At 49.1% G+C, this 14,832-nt stretch overlaps 1 protein-coding gene across 1 annotated transcript in view; it reads left to right on the top strand.

The window, feature by feature from the left end:
- Positions 1–14,832, top strand: part of AFF3 (ALF transcription elongation factor 3) — a gene marked incomplete at both ends in the record, with an annotated part of 411,313 nt that overhangs the window by 343,400 nt on the left and 53,081 nt on the right. The window lies entirely within an intron of this gene.

Genomic DNA, 14,832 nt, shown 5'->3' with positions numbered 1-14,832 from the left:
AGCAGCACAGAAGAATTGAGAGTCGGTTTCCTCTTTGTCTGAGTAAATGAAGACGGCATGATGTGTGTGGCGGATCTGTTTGATCTCCTTTCTGTAACTCTCAGTTGAACAGTGCCGAAGGCCAGTGGCCCTGTGGAACAACGTGGAGGAATTAGAAGACTTGAGATAAAATGAACTCTGGAGACACACAGTCGTAGAGGGGTCTTTTTTCTTTTTTTCTTTTTATGTGGTACTGGGGGTGGAACCCAGGGGCTTTTCTAGCTCTGGGCTCTACTCCCAGACCTATTTTTTATCCTTTATTTAGAAACAGGGTCTCACTAAGTTGCTGAGAGCCTCACTAAGTAGCTGAGGCTGGCTTTGAACCATATGTGATCCTCCTGTCTCAGCCTCCCAAGCGCTGGGATTAAAAGCGTGCGCCACCACGTCCGGCTTCATGGAGGGTTTTTTTTTTTTTTTAAGTGTATTTGGAAGGAAGAGGTGGAGATGAATTATATTGCACATCTCCCCATTTGATCAAAAAGAGAAAAAAGCAAAAATGAACTCTGCTTCTCAGGTCAGGCAGAGCGGGGGAGGGCAGACACAGCAGTTTCTGGGTGGAATCATGCGGCTGTTGTGTGAATAAAGGGACACAGCATTGAGACTTTCTGCCGCGGCAGCCGACAGCGTGTCCCCCACAGGCCGGGCCTCCAAGATGATGAGCGCGTAGCTCAGGGGGAGCCAGGGACCCGGGATCCAAACTGCATGGCCGTGCTGCCTGCCACTCACAGCGACTGCATTATCCACACAGAGCGGGCGGCCTTTGCATTTGAATTGGATAAGTGCATTTTTCTCTTTAACTGAGGATGGTTTACCCACTTACACCGACTATTTTAATTTTATAGGCAGTGGTCCCTGGATATAATCTGTAGAGGGAAATCTCCCTCTTGGCCCAATTTACTCTTGCACAATGAAGCAAGGTCCCTTTTAATTCCCAGTCGGTATTTGTAGGGCACACAATTAATTTAATAGATATCTAGGCCATTAGCATTAATCTGCAAGTTAAGGAGCCACTTATTTTCCTATTTATAATAAACGGAGTAATGATCACGCCTGTCCGAAGCCATCTAAAGGCACTCTCACTTCAAGGAGATGTCAGGATTGTAGGCGAGGCTGCGCTGAGCCCCAGAGCACACCTCGTCCCCCTTGGATTCACGAGGAGTGGGTCAAGAAGCAAGCCCGTCTAGTTCTCGGGCTGGATCGTAGAAGTCACTGGGGCACTCGGAGCCCGTTGGGGTGGCTAAAACATTACAAGCAGATCGCAGCTGTAATGGGAGCCTGCATCAGCCCCTTGCTCCTCTTTAAAATGACAGTGCTTAAGGAGGAGCAGAGGTTGGCGAGGAACGCCCTCTGAAGCCATTGAGAGCGCACGCCCATCCGTGAGCGAACGAGCTGGCGGCTCGAGACTCAGACGTGGAATAAACCCAGGCGCTTTCCACGGGCTCCACTTCCCTGGGTGTGCTTGGTTGGTGCTGAAGCTCTTGGCCTGCGGAAATGTCGCACCCACAGAGCCGATCTGCGTTCGGCCCGCCAGGTCTGAGTAAATGGGGGCATTGTGCTTGTCCAGGACTCGGGCCGGGCTCCTCCAGCCGGTGTGACATCCACCTCCCAGGAGAGCCATAGCAGCCAGCGCTCTGGTATGTGTGCTAGAGTCCTGCCAGAGCTGTGTGGGATTGTATAAACAGGAGCTGGGCAGTAATCAGAACCAGATCTGGGGGAGGGGCAAGGCTCCAAGCCGAGCTTCTCCGCCACGAGAAGTGAGCTGTGCTGCCGTTACCTGTGGCCGTACACCGTCCCGAGAACAGTCTCGGACGACTGCTAAGCATCATACCAGCAAGGCGCCGGCTTGTTGGTCTGGGGGAATCGCACGTAAGTAGGTTTCATTATGATCACTTAACCACAAAATTCTAAGTGAATTTTCAGGGCCAAGAAATGCTTGCCTTAAAGGACTATACCAAAAAAACTGCGGGTATCACCTCTATCCAACCTCATCAAAACCTGGGGAAAACGTGGCTGATTTTGTTTTTAGTCGTGTGGTAATGTTGTATTTGAGCTAAATGCCCATCTCAATCATACTGATGAATCGCTTTCTTTTGATATGGACGCACAACGGGAGCCGCAGTGGGAGCTTGCTGCCTGCCTACAGGTCTTTGTAACATCTACATGTAAAGAAATCATGAGTGAGACTTCACTGTCTCCAGAAGCAAATGAAACACAGTCCTGTCATATTGTACCTTAGAAACACTTGTGAAAAGCACAAACAGGTGGCTGCGCACGCACGCGCGCACACACGTACGCACACACAATGGCCTTTTATTCTGCTAGTTGGCTATGTTGCCAAGATTGAAATGGTCAGCTGCGTGTGGCGGTGCATGTTTCTAATCCCATTGGGGAGGCTGAGACAGGAGGATCGCAGGTTCCAGGACAGCCTCAGCAAGTACTGAGACTCTCATCAGCCTAGCAAGACTCTGTCTCAAAATAAAAATAAAATAGGGCTGAAATTGCAACTCGGAGGTAGGATGCCCCTGGGTTATGCATGGAGGCCTACGGTGCTGTCCCCCACAATACTTTCCACGGCCTCCTTTCTGTAATTCGGCTGATGTTTATATTAACATCAGTTTAGTTATGTCCAGCCAGCCAGGACCATGGGAGGCACCTCAGCTCAGCCCGAGGGCCCCGGATTAGAATCTGTAAACAGAAAATCCGGTAAAAGTGAAAAGTCAACCCATTAAATTGGGGCAAACATTACAATGACCACAACGGGAAACTGATCTTTGTGAAATTGCAAAGTTCATAGGAAGAGCTACATTTTTTTTTAACTAAGCCACGTTTTCATTACGGAAGGATGTCAGTACCACCCACACTTTCCATCCAGAGAGTGAGCAGGAGAGCGGCCGGTGGGGATGTTGCTGGGCTCAGACTTCTGCAGGAAGGCTCCGCAGGGCCGCAGGCTGGGCTGGGAGGAGGCGGCGCCCAGCACTCCAGCGGAAGCCAGAGGAGAGGCCCTCTCCCTCTGTCTGCAGGGCTCCTCTGGAGTAGGTGCATCGGTCTCTGCCCGGCTGGGTGCTGTCACAGTCAGGGCTCCCCACAGGTCCTCAGGTGTTTGGCCCAGACAGGCAGCTGGAGAGCTCTGCGTTTGTTCTTCCAGCTCTTCTGAAAGCGGGGGCTGCTTATCCTCAAACACAGCTTGCCTCGCGGGACTCTCTCGGCTTCTACATGGAAAGGAATCCATACAGTGGCATCCAAGGCCCCGTGGCACTTCCAGGTCTATCCTGACCAAGTCTGTGGCCAGCAGGTTGCTGAGAGAATCGAGCCCGTCGTTGAGAAGCAGGTCAGGCAGTTGCTAAAATGTCCCGTGGACGCTTGGAACCCGTGAGGCTGCCGGCTACCCAGGGTATCTCTGGGGCAGACGGGCCGGCAGTAGGTCTCTGGGTAGCTCCCCTTCATCCCCGACTTTGCTCTTAAAAGTCAAGGGCAGTTCAAGGAAAAGTGTGTGGTTACGACGTATTCCTCTGCGGGGCAGTTTTCACAGGTCAGCCGCAAAGCCATGCCCCGGGGAGATGAACATTCTCACGTCAGTATTGACGCGCTCCAGACCGAGCTTGGTGTTCTCTTCTGTAGCTACTTTTCAAAGTGCCATGAAGAGATTCCTCCCTACCCATTACAAACCTACTTAGACCTACAAATATTGCTAGCTTGTCAGATTGGCAAAGGTTTGAGCGGAATGTGAGACCAGACTTAGATTTCTGTTCTGCGGGCCCAGCTTGCTCTTTCATGGAGACTTTTATGGGTTCAGTGTAACTCACATCAGGTGACACAAACACACCTTTTGTTGTATTCCCTGTGTTTACACCATACCACCCCTCCTCCTCCCACCCATACATGCTGGCGAGATTGGAAGTGAGCCTTGTATAAATGTAGCCTTAGTGAAAGATTCCCTTCCTCCGCCCTATTCTCGCCCCAGCTGTGCTCCCTCCTCATTTGACAACAGCTCTTTTGCTTCCTATTTTGTTTTTTATTTTTATTTTTATTGGTGCATTATATTCATACATCATATTGGGGTTAAAAAAAAACTTATGTGTACAGACATGTACACATCACTGATTTAACCCCTACCCAATCCCCACCCCATTCCCTCCCCGTCCCTCCTTCCCTTGCTCGTCTTAGTGGTTGACTTTGATATGTTTAAGTACATTGTGTGTTTTAGAGATTCTCCTCTTCCCCACTCCTTTCTCCTTTAGGTTGTCTTGTTTGCTCCTTTATAGGATTTCCTTTTTCATCTAGAATTCCTCCTATAACCCATTTCTCCCTAACTCTCACATATTAGGGAAAGCATCTGATTTCTTATTTTTTGTGACTGACTAATCTCACTTAGTATAATGTCCTCCAGTTCCATCCATTTCCCTGAAAATGATGTAATTGAGGTTTTTTATGGCTGAGTAAAATTCCATTGTGTACCTATTCCACAGTTTTGTAATCCATTCATCTGTTGATGGACATCTTGGCTAGTTCCATTGTTTGGCTATGGTGAACATCATATGAAATGGGGAAAAACTTCAAGAATTCCCCCTAAAAACCAGACTGAGACAAGGATGTCCATTATCACCACTTCTTTTCAATATAGTACTAGAGACTCTAGCCAGAGCAATAAGGCAAGAAAAGGAAATCAAAGGAGTACAAATAGGAAAAGAAGAACTCAAACTTTCACTATTTGCAGATGACATGATACCATATTTAGAAAACCCAACAAACTCAACCAAAAGGCTTAGAGAACTGATCAACAAATTCAGCAAAGTATCTGGATACAAAATCAATCTTAAAAAATCAGAAGCTTTCCTGTACACCAACCAAAAATCCACTGAAAAAGAAATTCAGAAAACGCTTCCACTCAGGATCTCCCACAAAAAAAATAAAATACCTAGGAATAAACTTGACCAAGGAGGTAAAAGATCTCTACAAAGAAAATTATAAAACACTGAAAAGAAATCGAAGAAGATCTTAGAAGATGGAAGGATCTTCCATGTTCATGGATTGGCAGAATAAATATCATTAAAATGGCCATCCTCCCAAAAGTGATCTACAGATTCAATGCAATGCTCATTAAACTAGCAAGATCATTCCTCACAGACATAGAAAAATCAGTTCTTAAATTTATCTGGAATAACAAAAAGCCCAGAATAGCCAAGCTAGTTCTCAGCAACAAAAACCATGCTGGAGGAATCACAATACCTGACTTTAAACTATACTACAAAGCCATTGTAATAAAAACAGCATGGTACTGGCACAAAAACAGATACACAGACCAATGGAGCAGAATAGAAGACCCAGAAACAAGTCCACACACTTTCAGCCAATTGATTTTTGACAAAGGGGCCAAAAACATACAGTGGAGAAAAGATAGCCTGTTCAACAAATGGTGTTGGCAAAACTGGTTAACCATATGTAGAAAATTGGAAATTAATTCCACTTTCTCACCCTGAACAAAAGTCAACTCAAGATGAATCAAGACTTGGAAATCAAACCAGAGACCTTGAAGCTCCTGGAAGAGGGCATAGGTCCAACACTGCAACACATAGGCACAGATAAACACTTTCTCAACAAGACCCCAAAGGCACAACAAATTAAAAGGAGAATCAATACATGGGATTGCATGAAACTGAAGAGCTTCTGTTCAGCAGAGGAAACTGTGAAGAACCTCAATCGAGAGCCAACAGAATGGGTGAAGATTTTTGCCACCTACACCACCGATAGAAGACTAATATCTAGAATATACAGAGAACTGAAGAAACACTAAGAAAACAAAGCATCCAATAACAAAATGGGCAAATGAACTAAATAAACACTTCACAAAAGAAGAAATTCAAATGGCCAATAAATGCAGGAAGAAATGCTCAACATCACTGGCAATCAGAGAGATGCAAATCAAAACTACCCTGAGATTTCACCTAACTCCAACTAGAAAGGCAACCATTCAAAACACAAACAACAACAGATGCCGGCGAGGATGTGGAGAAGTGGGAACTCTAAGACATTGTTGGTGGGATTGCAAATTAGTGCAACCACTTTGGAAAACAGTATGGAGAATCCTCAGAAGAATGGGAACAAATCTACCACTTGATCCAGCAATACCACTTCTGGGTATCTACCCAAAAGATAGGAAACCAAACTAATGCATGTGTATCTATGTTCACAGCTGCACAATTCACCATTGCTTCCTATTTGGGTCCCAGCTTCCTCACACGACCCTTGGCTTTCTGAGGCTGGCTAGTCTCCGTGTAATAGTCTCTAATTCAGCCATGCTCCTGCCAGTGAGCAGGTTGCCTTCTTATTACAACTACCAAAACACCCAGGTTCCTTTCATCTGGCCCTTATGCAAAAACAAAGTAACATTTGTGTTCCACCACACGGCCTGGTTGCCTCAGCCGGGGGGAGTGAAGGCATCCATTCCCCCCACCAGAGCATCCCACCGACACAACAAAAGGCCTTCCAAAGTTCCGAAAGACATTTGGCCAACTCAACAAGGCAGGGAACGAGTAGTCCCAGCACCCACCTGAGACTTTTTGAGTTGAGAGTCAAAAGTTGGTCCTATAGAAGTAGAGGGTAGACTCATGGTTGACAGAAGTGACGGGGAGGGTGCGGGGGACAGATGGAGACGGGGTGGCCAGCAGGGGCAGGGGCAGGGGCAGGGGCAGGGGCAGGAGGGATGGCGTGATGTTCTACAGCACAGTGGGGTAACCACGTTGGGCAACGATTAATGGCATATTTCAAAATAGCTAGGAGAGAAGATTTTGAATGTTTCCAAAACAAAGGAATGATGAATGCCTGTGGTGACAGAAATGCCAGTTACTCTAACCTCATCATTACACATTGTACACATGCCCTGAAATATCACACTGTAGCCCATAAGTGAATGTGTACGATTACTGTGGGACAATTACAAATCATAGATGGATAGATGACAGACAGACAGACAGATGATAGATGGATGAGAGGGCCTGCTGGGCCAGGTCGAGCTGGGTTAAGAAGGCAGGGTGTGTCCCAACAGCATGTAGATGACCAAAGCCCAGAAGACCAGGCAGGACCACGCGGTGCCCAAATACCCAGCTAGCCCAGACGAGCTAAGAAGCTACATCAGCAGCTCCTTTGTGCAGAGAGGCTTCAACCCCTAAATATGATCAGCCCATAGCACGGTCACTGCATTAAGTCAGCTAAGACTAGGGCTGTGTGGACGGACACGTTAGGCTCTACGGAACAGACAGCAGCACTTACTGCCAGTGATTCCCTTTCAGTTCTTTGGACTAAAAGTGCATGTCGTGCACTTGCGGGAGGTAGACATGCAAGCCGAGAAGCCATGCGGAAGGTGACTTTGAGCAGCACCCACAGTGTCCCCATCCACACGCCAAACTTAACTTTCCGCTCCCAAGACCTGGGAGTTGAAATGCATGCCGTTCTTCTAAGGAGTCTTCCAAGAGGCTCGGCAGCACTCGGTGTAACAGCCACTCCTGAGACGCTCCTATCACTCTGATTGTAAATATACAGAGAAGCACGTGTGTGGGGGTGCACCCTCTCTCCCTGCAAGGAGGTACAGTGCTTCTTGCAGTGCTCACCCAGAATTCAGATGCTTCTGCCACCCTCGGGAGAGCCCACCAGGGGCCCGAGGCAGGTGGGCTTGGCTTGTTCACAGTGTCCTAAAGTGTGCGTGGACTGGCACCCTGGCGAATCCACGGCGGTCTGTGTTCCTAGGCAGACGCAGACCAACCCCGGGCAGACGCTTCTGTTATGTGTGTGTCCTGTCATGAAGCCTGGAAGAAGAAAGGATTCTTTCCCAGGAGTTTCTGGCAACCTTTGAGATGAACAGTATCCTCCTCGGGAGTACAGACTCCTCCCGAGGGAAAGAGATTCGTCTCAGAGCCCGAAGGCTGCCAGGTGAGGCGGCACACGCCTGTAATCCCAATGCTTGGGAGGCTGAGACAAGGGGCTCGTGTATTTGAGGCCAGCCTCAGCAACTTAGCAAGACCCTGTTATAAAATAAAAATAAAACAGGACTGGAAGTGTGGCCTGGAGGTAAAACGCCCCGGGTTTAATTCCCTTTCCTCAAAGCACCTTAGAAATGACTCGCCCACTTCCTTCCATCGTGCCCAGGGCAAACCTGGTCCCAGGGTCTGCTAGCATCCACCCAGTGCCCCACCAGTCCCCTTCTGAAACTGGTGAGACCCAGAATGCATCTGGTCCTTTCGCTTTCAACCTCACCTGCGGCCAGAGCCCAGAGAGACCGAGGCCAGTGGCTGGCTTTGTGGGACGCTCGCTGGCCCAGCTCCATTCTTTGTTTGGCTTGGTCCCCAGAGGAACTGATGAGAATCTGTCTGGGTGTGGTGATGGCCTTTGGTCTCCTCCCTCGTGGCTCACTTTTCCTGGCTATTTAATGAGATTCCTAAGGGAAGGGGGTTAACACAATTACATTTCCTTTTTGTATTTAACTTTTTGTTGGTGAGTATTAATTATACAAAGTAGCAGGTTCTGTTTAGCATATTCAAAGGTGCATATAACATAATCTTATCCATTTCATTCCCCAGTACCTCTCCATGCCCTCCCCTCCTCCATCCTTCCTTCTTCCCTTTTGTTTTCGTGAGATTACTTTTTTCTTTTTTTTCCCCTCTATGTCCCACGTATAAGAGAAAACACGTGAGAAAACTCTTGTCTTCCTGAGTCTGGATCACTTCTTTAACATGATGCTCTCCAGTTCCACCCATCTTTCAGCAAATGACATAATTTTGCTCTTCCTTTTGGCAGAGTAAAACTCCATGGAGTCTGCACCACCGTTTCCTTGCCCCCGTCTGTTAATGACGCCTAGGCTGGGTTCAAAGCGTACTTCACTATTGCGGGTTCTGCTGTGACCGCTGGGCACGCAAGTGTCAGTTCTACTGACAGGCACAAGCAGTGGTGTGCTGGCCCCGCGGGCGTCGGCGTCTTGAGGAGAGTGCACACTGGTCCCTGTAGCGGTGGTGCTGGTTCACGATCTCACGCAGTGTGTAAGTGTGAGAGGGAATCGGTGTAGCTTTGATTTGCATTTCCCCGATGGCTAGAGATGGTGAACATCTCTGCGTAATCGAGGGCCATTTGTACTTCTTTCAAGAAGTGTCTGCTTAATTCAACCCCCATTTAAGTGGATGAGATGGTTTAGGGGTATCGAGTTTTTGAGTTGTCTTTTTTGTGGTACTGGGAATGAAACCCCAGGGCATTCTACACCCCTGCCCTATTTTATTCTTTATTTTGAAACAGGGTCTCACTAAGTTGCAGAGGGCCTCACAAATTGCTGAGGCTGGTGCAAACCTGCAATCCTCCTATCTCAGCCTCCCAGGGTAGGATTCTAAGCGTGCGCCGCCACGCCCGGCTTCAGTTCCTTATATATTCTAGACACTAACTTTCTGTCGGAAGAGCATCTGGCGGAGATTGTCTCCCCCTCCACAGGGTCTCGATTTACACTGTTGCTTGTGTCCTGTGCTGGGCAGAAACGTTTTTAGCTTGATGTCCTCCGTGTGGTGTTTCTTGGTCTAACTTCCCAAGCTCTAGGCATCCTGTGCGGGAAGTTACTGTCTGGGCCTGGGCGCCGGAGCGTGGAGCCCGCAGTCCCTCCTAGCGCTTGCGGTTTCCGGCCTAACTCCCGGGCCTTTGGTTGCTTTGCGTTGGTTCTCGTGCAGGGGAGGCCAGGGTCAGTTTGTTGTTGACTTTCCTTCTTCACTCTGGGCCGTCTAGTTTCCCTCCATCATTCGCTACAGTTCGCCTTTGTTCCCAGGTGTGTTTTTGACACTTCTGTCAAGAGTCAGATGGTGAGACAGTTACGTTTCTTTTGGAAGAAGTCCCTTCAGACAGACAGGAAAACGTGTCAGGGAGCCCGTCCCTGTGCTTGGGGTGGGGAGAGACCAGAGGAGGCGATGACCTCGGAGGCCCCCACTGCCTTCCACTGAGGGTGCGGGGGTCGGGTATCGGAGCCCTGACACCTGTGTCTCCTGGCACTCCGGTTTCCATGTGGTCCTCACGCTGTCTCTCTTTCTCCTGACTCAAGTCAGCAGCTTCCAGGACCTAGAACAGCCACCACCTTGGAGCAGAGAGGACCACAGAGTGGATGGGACAGATAGCTTATGGGGAATCTCTAGCAAGTTAAGGTGTTCAGGAAGGGTGGCTGTCTTAACACCTCTCGGAACCCTGGACTTGCCAAAATTGGGTCTTCACTCACAATTTGACCTCAGGGCATCCTGACCAGTCAGTTGACAATAGGATCCAACTTAGGAGACATTGTTCTCTGAGAAAACCCCAAGCCCGAAGCAGCACTTACCGTAAAACTGTTACCAAATTCCTAAATTCCTAATAGACACACATTTGAGCAATGGTGGGGTGGGGAGGTAGTCAGACTTTCTCCAAAGAGGCAAAGTGACATCATTCTTAGAAAAGTAAAATAGAGGCAGAATAATGCAGAGCTATGAAAAACAGGGCCTCGCTAAGTTGCCACGGGTCCTGGTAAACTACTGAGGCTGTCCTTGAACCCGCGATCCTCCTGTCTTAGCCTCCCAAGTACTAGGATTTCAGGCATGCATCACAGCGCCCTGCTACAGAGCAGCCTATATTAGCACGATCGTACAACCCAGAACACCCAGAAAAGCCTCCCACTGGGCTAGTGGCCCGATTCACTCTCAAAATCGACCTTCCTTACACGTATAGAGTGTATAAAATGCAGTCAGACAAATGATTCTGAAGTGCGCGCCTGGGTAAATTAAGCGTCCAACTCCTGGATTCCCACAGTTCCGCCCTTTCTACAGAAGATATCAGCTCCATCAGATCTTCTGTTTTCTCAGGGATTGGTAATGTGTGCCCTTTAACTGCTTTAAATTTATTGTAAATATTGACGATACTCTGCTGTATTATTCTTATGGCAATTAGCATCACATCTAATGGATGTTTATTATTATGATTCTTATAAAATAGGAACTGTGAGCCCTAATAGTAATCAGTTCATTCACTAGAATATTATTTAAGCCTATCTTGTCTGATATAATCCATTACATATATATCAATAAAATCTATTTAAAAGTTCTGGTGGCGCACGCTTGTAATTCCCGCGCTTGGGAGGCGGAGATAGGAGGATTGCACAAGTTCAAAGCCAGCTGCGCTGGCTTAAGAGACCCTGTTTCTGAGTAAAAACAGTATAAAATAGGTCTGGGAGTGTAGCCCAGAGGTAGAAGGGTTTCCAGGAACCCCAGTACCACCAAAATAAGTAAATAAATAAATAAAAAGTAAAAGTTCTTATTTTGCCAGGGGTCATGGTGCACGCTTGTAAAACCAATACCTGGGAGGCTGAGATGAGATCGTGGGTTCACAGCCAGCCTCAGCTACTTAGTGAGGTCCCCTGCAACTTAGTGAGACCCTATTCCAAAATAAAGAATAAAAAATAGGGCTGGGGTGTAGTTTGGAGGTAGAATGCCCCTGGGTTCAGTCCCCAGCCTTAAAAAAAAAAAGTTTTTGTTTTGTTTTTGTTTTGTTTTTTGCGGTACTGGGGATGGAGCTCAGAGGCATTCCACCTCCAAGCTACACACCCAGCCCCATTTTTTTATTCTTTATTTTGAAACTTTCTTGCTGAGTTGCAAACAGCCTCACTCAGTAGCTGAGGCTGTCTGCCTACTGGGATCCTCCTGTCTCAGCCTCCCAAATGCAGGGATTGCAACCATGCAGCATCACACCCAGCTTTTTAAAATTTTCTTTATTGGTGCATTGTATTCATAATCTTAATGGAATGCAAGATGGTGGAGACATACAGGCACACATCACCCAATTAGCGCTTAGCCAGGGCCCCCATTCCCTCCCTGCCCCTCCTCTCATGTCTGGCTTAGTGATTGACACAGATTTGTTTGCTAAAGTCCATGGTGCACATTAGAGCTTTTATTTAGACAGCAAGTCGTATTCCTGGCTGTGCCTGACCTTGAGCCCTGTAGGAATAGGAGAGGTCAGAGTCTACTAAACAAAAGCTTCCTAGACAGCACTTCTAGGCATCTGGTACCTGTGATTACTGAGGAAAAATAAAGAATTTTCCTTTGCCTTGCAAATATTCCCAAGTGGCTTGAAATACACTAACGGAAGCACAGGATATAGACGATGAAGATATCATCAGCCGGACTAAATGAAGAATGCCACGTCAAAGCAGAGGCCGCGAGACGTACGACGGGCTAATAGGCGCAGAGGACGGTAAGCAGACACCTGAGTTAATAGGTGTGCGTCTCAGCTGGAAAAGGAGCCGTGCACAGCAGCAAAGGCCCCGCCAGTGAAGATGCGTGGCCAGGCGCAGCTCCCGCATGCCTCGGCTCACTGCGACACAGGCGCACCCAGGCTGGCGTGTGGGCACCCTGCAGTTACACCTGTCCTGCTCCCAGACGCTCCGATTGGCAGCTTCCTGGCTTTGTGCGGGTGTGGAAGCCACAGGCAGTCCTAGAAAAGCGCTCCAGCTTGGAGTTTAGACCTTTACCCAGACCCGCACTCCGTGGCGTGAGCCTCTCTCGGGACGCTGGGTGGCATCTCTGTGCACCACGGTCCCCTGCCAAGGTCTCCAGGGAGCATCGGCCGCAGCAGTGTGTGGGTCAGGAGCAACGAGGCTGCGGATCTGGAGTAGGAGGCAAAGACGGAGTCTGGACCTCAGAGGAGGCCGCCAGGCCGGCCCTATCTTACTGGACAGGCATGGCAGTCAGTGTGAACGACCTCTGCGCATCGGTGGTGACGCTCAAAATCCCGCTGCACTGCGGCAACGGGGCAGACGTGAAAAGTTCCATCTACACAAACAGCTTCGACCACAAGGCAGGCTGCTCTGAGACTCACCAGTGAGGAACGAAGGGTCCAAGGAGGCTGGCCAGCAGGGAGTGACAGGCGCGGCCAGAGGCACGGAGTTATGGGGGTGGGAAGGGGGCGAGGGAGAGGCTCCACCGGGAAGCCTGGTGCACAGGCCGGGAGCAGGGTTAGACCCCAGCTCGGCTGAGACAGCAAGAGGCCCCTGTGGGGCAGCGCGGCCTGCGGTGGACAGTTTTAAGGGCCTCAGAGGCCCAGTGTGGGCAGTGGACACCAGCCACAGGCCAACAGGAGCCACGGGGGTTTGCACGAGGGAGCTGGATGAGGCGTTCTTGAATATTCCACGCAACTTCCTGTGAGCCTCTGCCTGAACAAGGGGCGATGTGCGTGCCATGTCACTCACCACCCTGGCTTCGTCGTGGGGAAGCAGCTGGGCGGGGGACGGAGTCCGAGGCCGTCCTCGTGACCCGGGCAAGAGCAATGCTAGCGCTGGAGATGGACAGAGCCCTGCTGTCTGTGCAGGCCGAAGGCGGGCCGTGGCCTCTGGCTGGGTGGGGCAGGGGGGCGGCGTGGAGGACCAGCCTACCTTCCCAGCTGAGTGCTTGGCGTGGACGGTGGACGTGGCGGGACTGTGGTCCAGAGCGGGGGCCACAGGGCGTGAGTTTTGAGTGTGTGCGGCTCAAGGAGCCAATGGGAGGAGATAGCTGGACATGTGAGGCGGAGGATGGTTCACACCCTGCCACGTCCACCTGAGAAGGACTCGCCGCCAGGCTCGCTCACAGGAAGGGGAGGAGGGGAGCAGGACGTGTGGGGGGAGAGAGGCCCCGGGACGCACGCTGTGTCACTTTGAATCTCACTACAGTATATAATTACAGTGTGTCAATAAAAGTGTAAAAGTGCCAGTGATGTAGAAGACATCCGTTGTAGCCAGTAACAAGGACATCTACATCTATATCTATATCGAGATTTCTGGACCTACATTTCACTATTGTTCTAAGAGAAGGAAGCCGGGCGTGGTGGCGCACACTTGTAATCCCAGCACTCGGGAGGCTGAGACCGGAGGATTGCAGTTCATGGACAGCCTCAGCTACTTAGCGAGGCCCTTTGTAACTCAAGGAGACCCTATTTCAAAATAAAGATTAAAGCCGGCGTGGTGGTGCACACTTGTAATCCCCGCGCTTGGGAGACAGAGACAGAAGGATCGCGCAGGTTCGAAGCCAGCCGCGCTGGCTTAGGAGACCCTGTTTCCAAATAAAATATAAAATAGGTCTGGGAGTGTAGCCTGGAGGTAGAAGGGTTTCCAGGAACCCCAGCACCACCAAAAAAAAAAAAAAAAGTGCTTTCTTAGGGATCCATACTGAAATATTTACCCTAATAGGATATGATGTCGGAACTTGTTTTAAAGCAATCTGGTGGGAGGGGAGAGTATGGGTGGTCATAGTCACGACGCAAGACAGCCACGTTAACTGCTGAACTGAGCGAGGGCAAGGTGAAGGCTTCATGTGATTCAGGTCATCTCTGCACGGGGAAGGAACACACTTCTCATTTCATATTGAAAAGAACTCTGTGTGTGTGTGTGTGTGTGTGTGTGTGTGTGTGTGTGTGTGTGTGTGATTACAAGCGTGCTCCACCACGCCCGGCGTAAGAAAGCACTTTTAAAAAAATCACAATATCCAGGAGAATTGCAGGTTAGAGGACAGCCTCAGCAACGTAGCAAGAACCTCAATTTTGAAATAAAAAAATAAAAAGAGCTGGGAGGGGGGTAGCTCAGAGGCAGAGTGCCTCTGGATTCAGTTCTCAGTGCAGCACAAAGAAAAAAGTCACAGTGTCATTACTATATCTAAGATTATCCATAATTCCATAATATTTGGGATTTGCAGTCGGCATTCCGTTTTCAAACTGTGGGGATGGTTTCATTAAGTCTGAAAAGCAAGTCAAAAATTGCAACCTTCTTTGGGGGGGAAAAAAGTT

The sequence above is a fragment of the Muscardinus avellanarius genome (genome assembly GCF_963383645.1).
Source record: "Muscardinus avellanarius genome assembly, chromosome: 15".
Taxonomy (NCBI): Eukaryota; Metazoa; Chordata; class Mammalia; order Rodentia; family Gliridae; genus Muscardinus; species Muscardinus avellanarius.
Note: the sequence above shows the minus strand (reverse complement) of the source record. Positions and strands in the feature narration are given on the sequence as shown.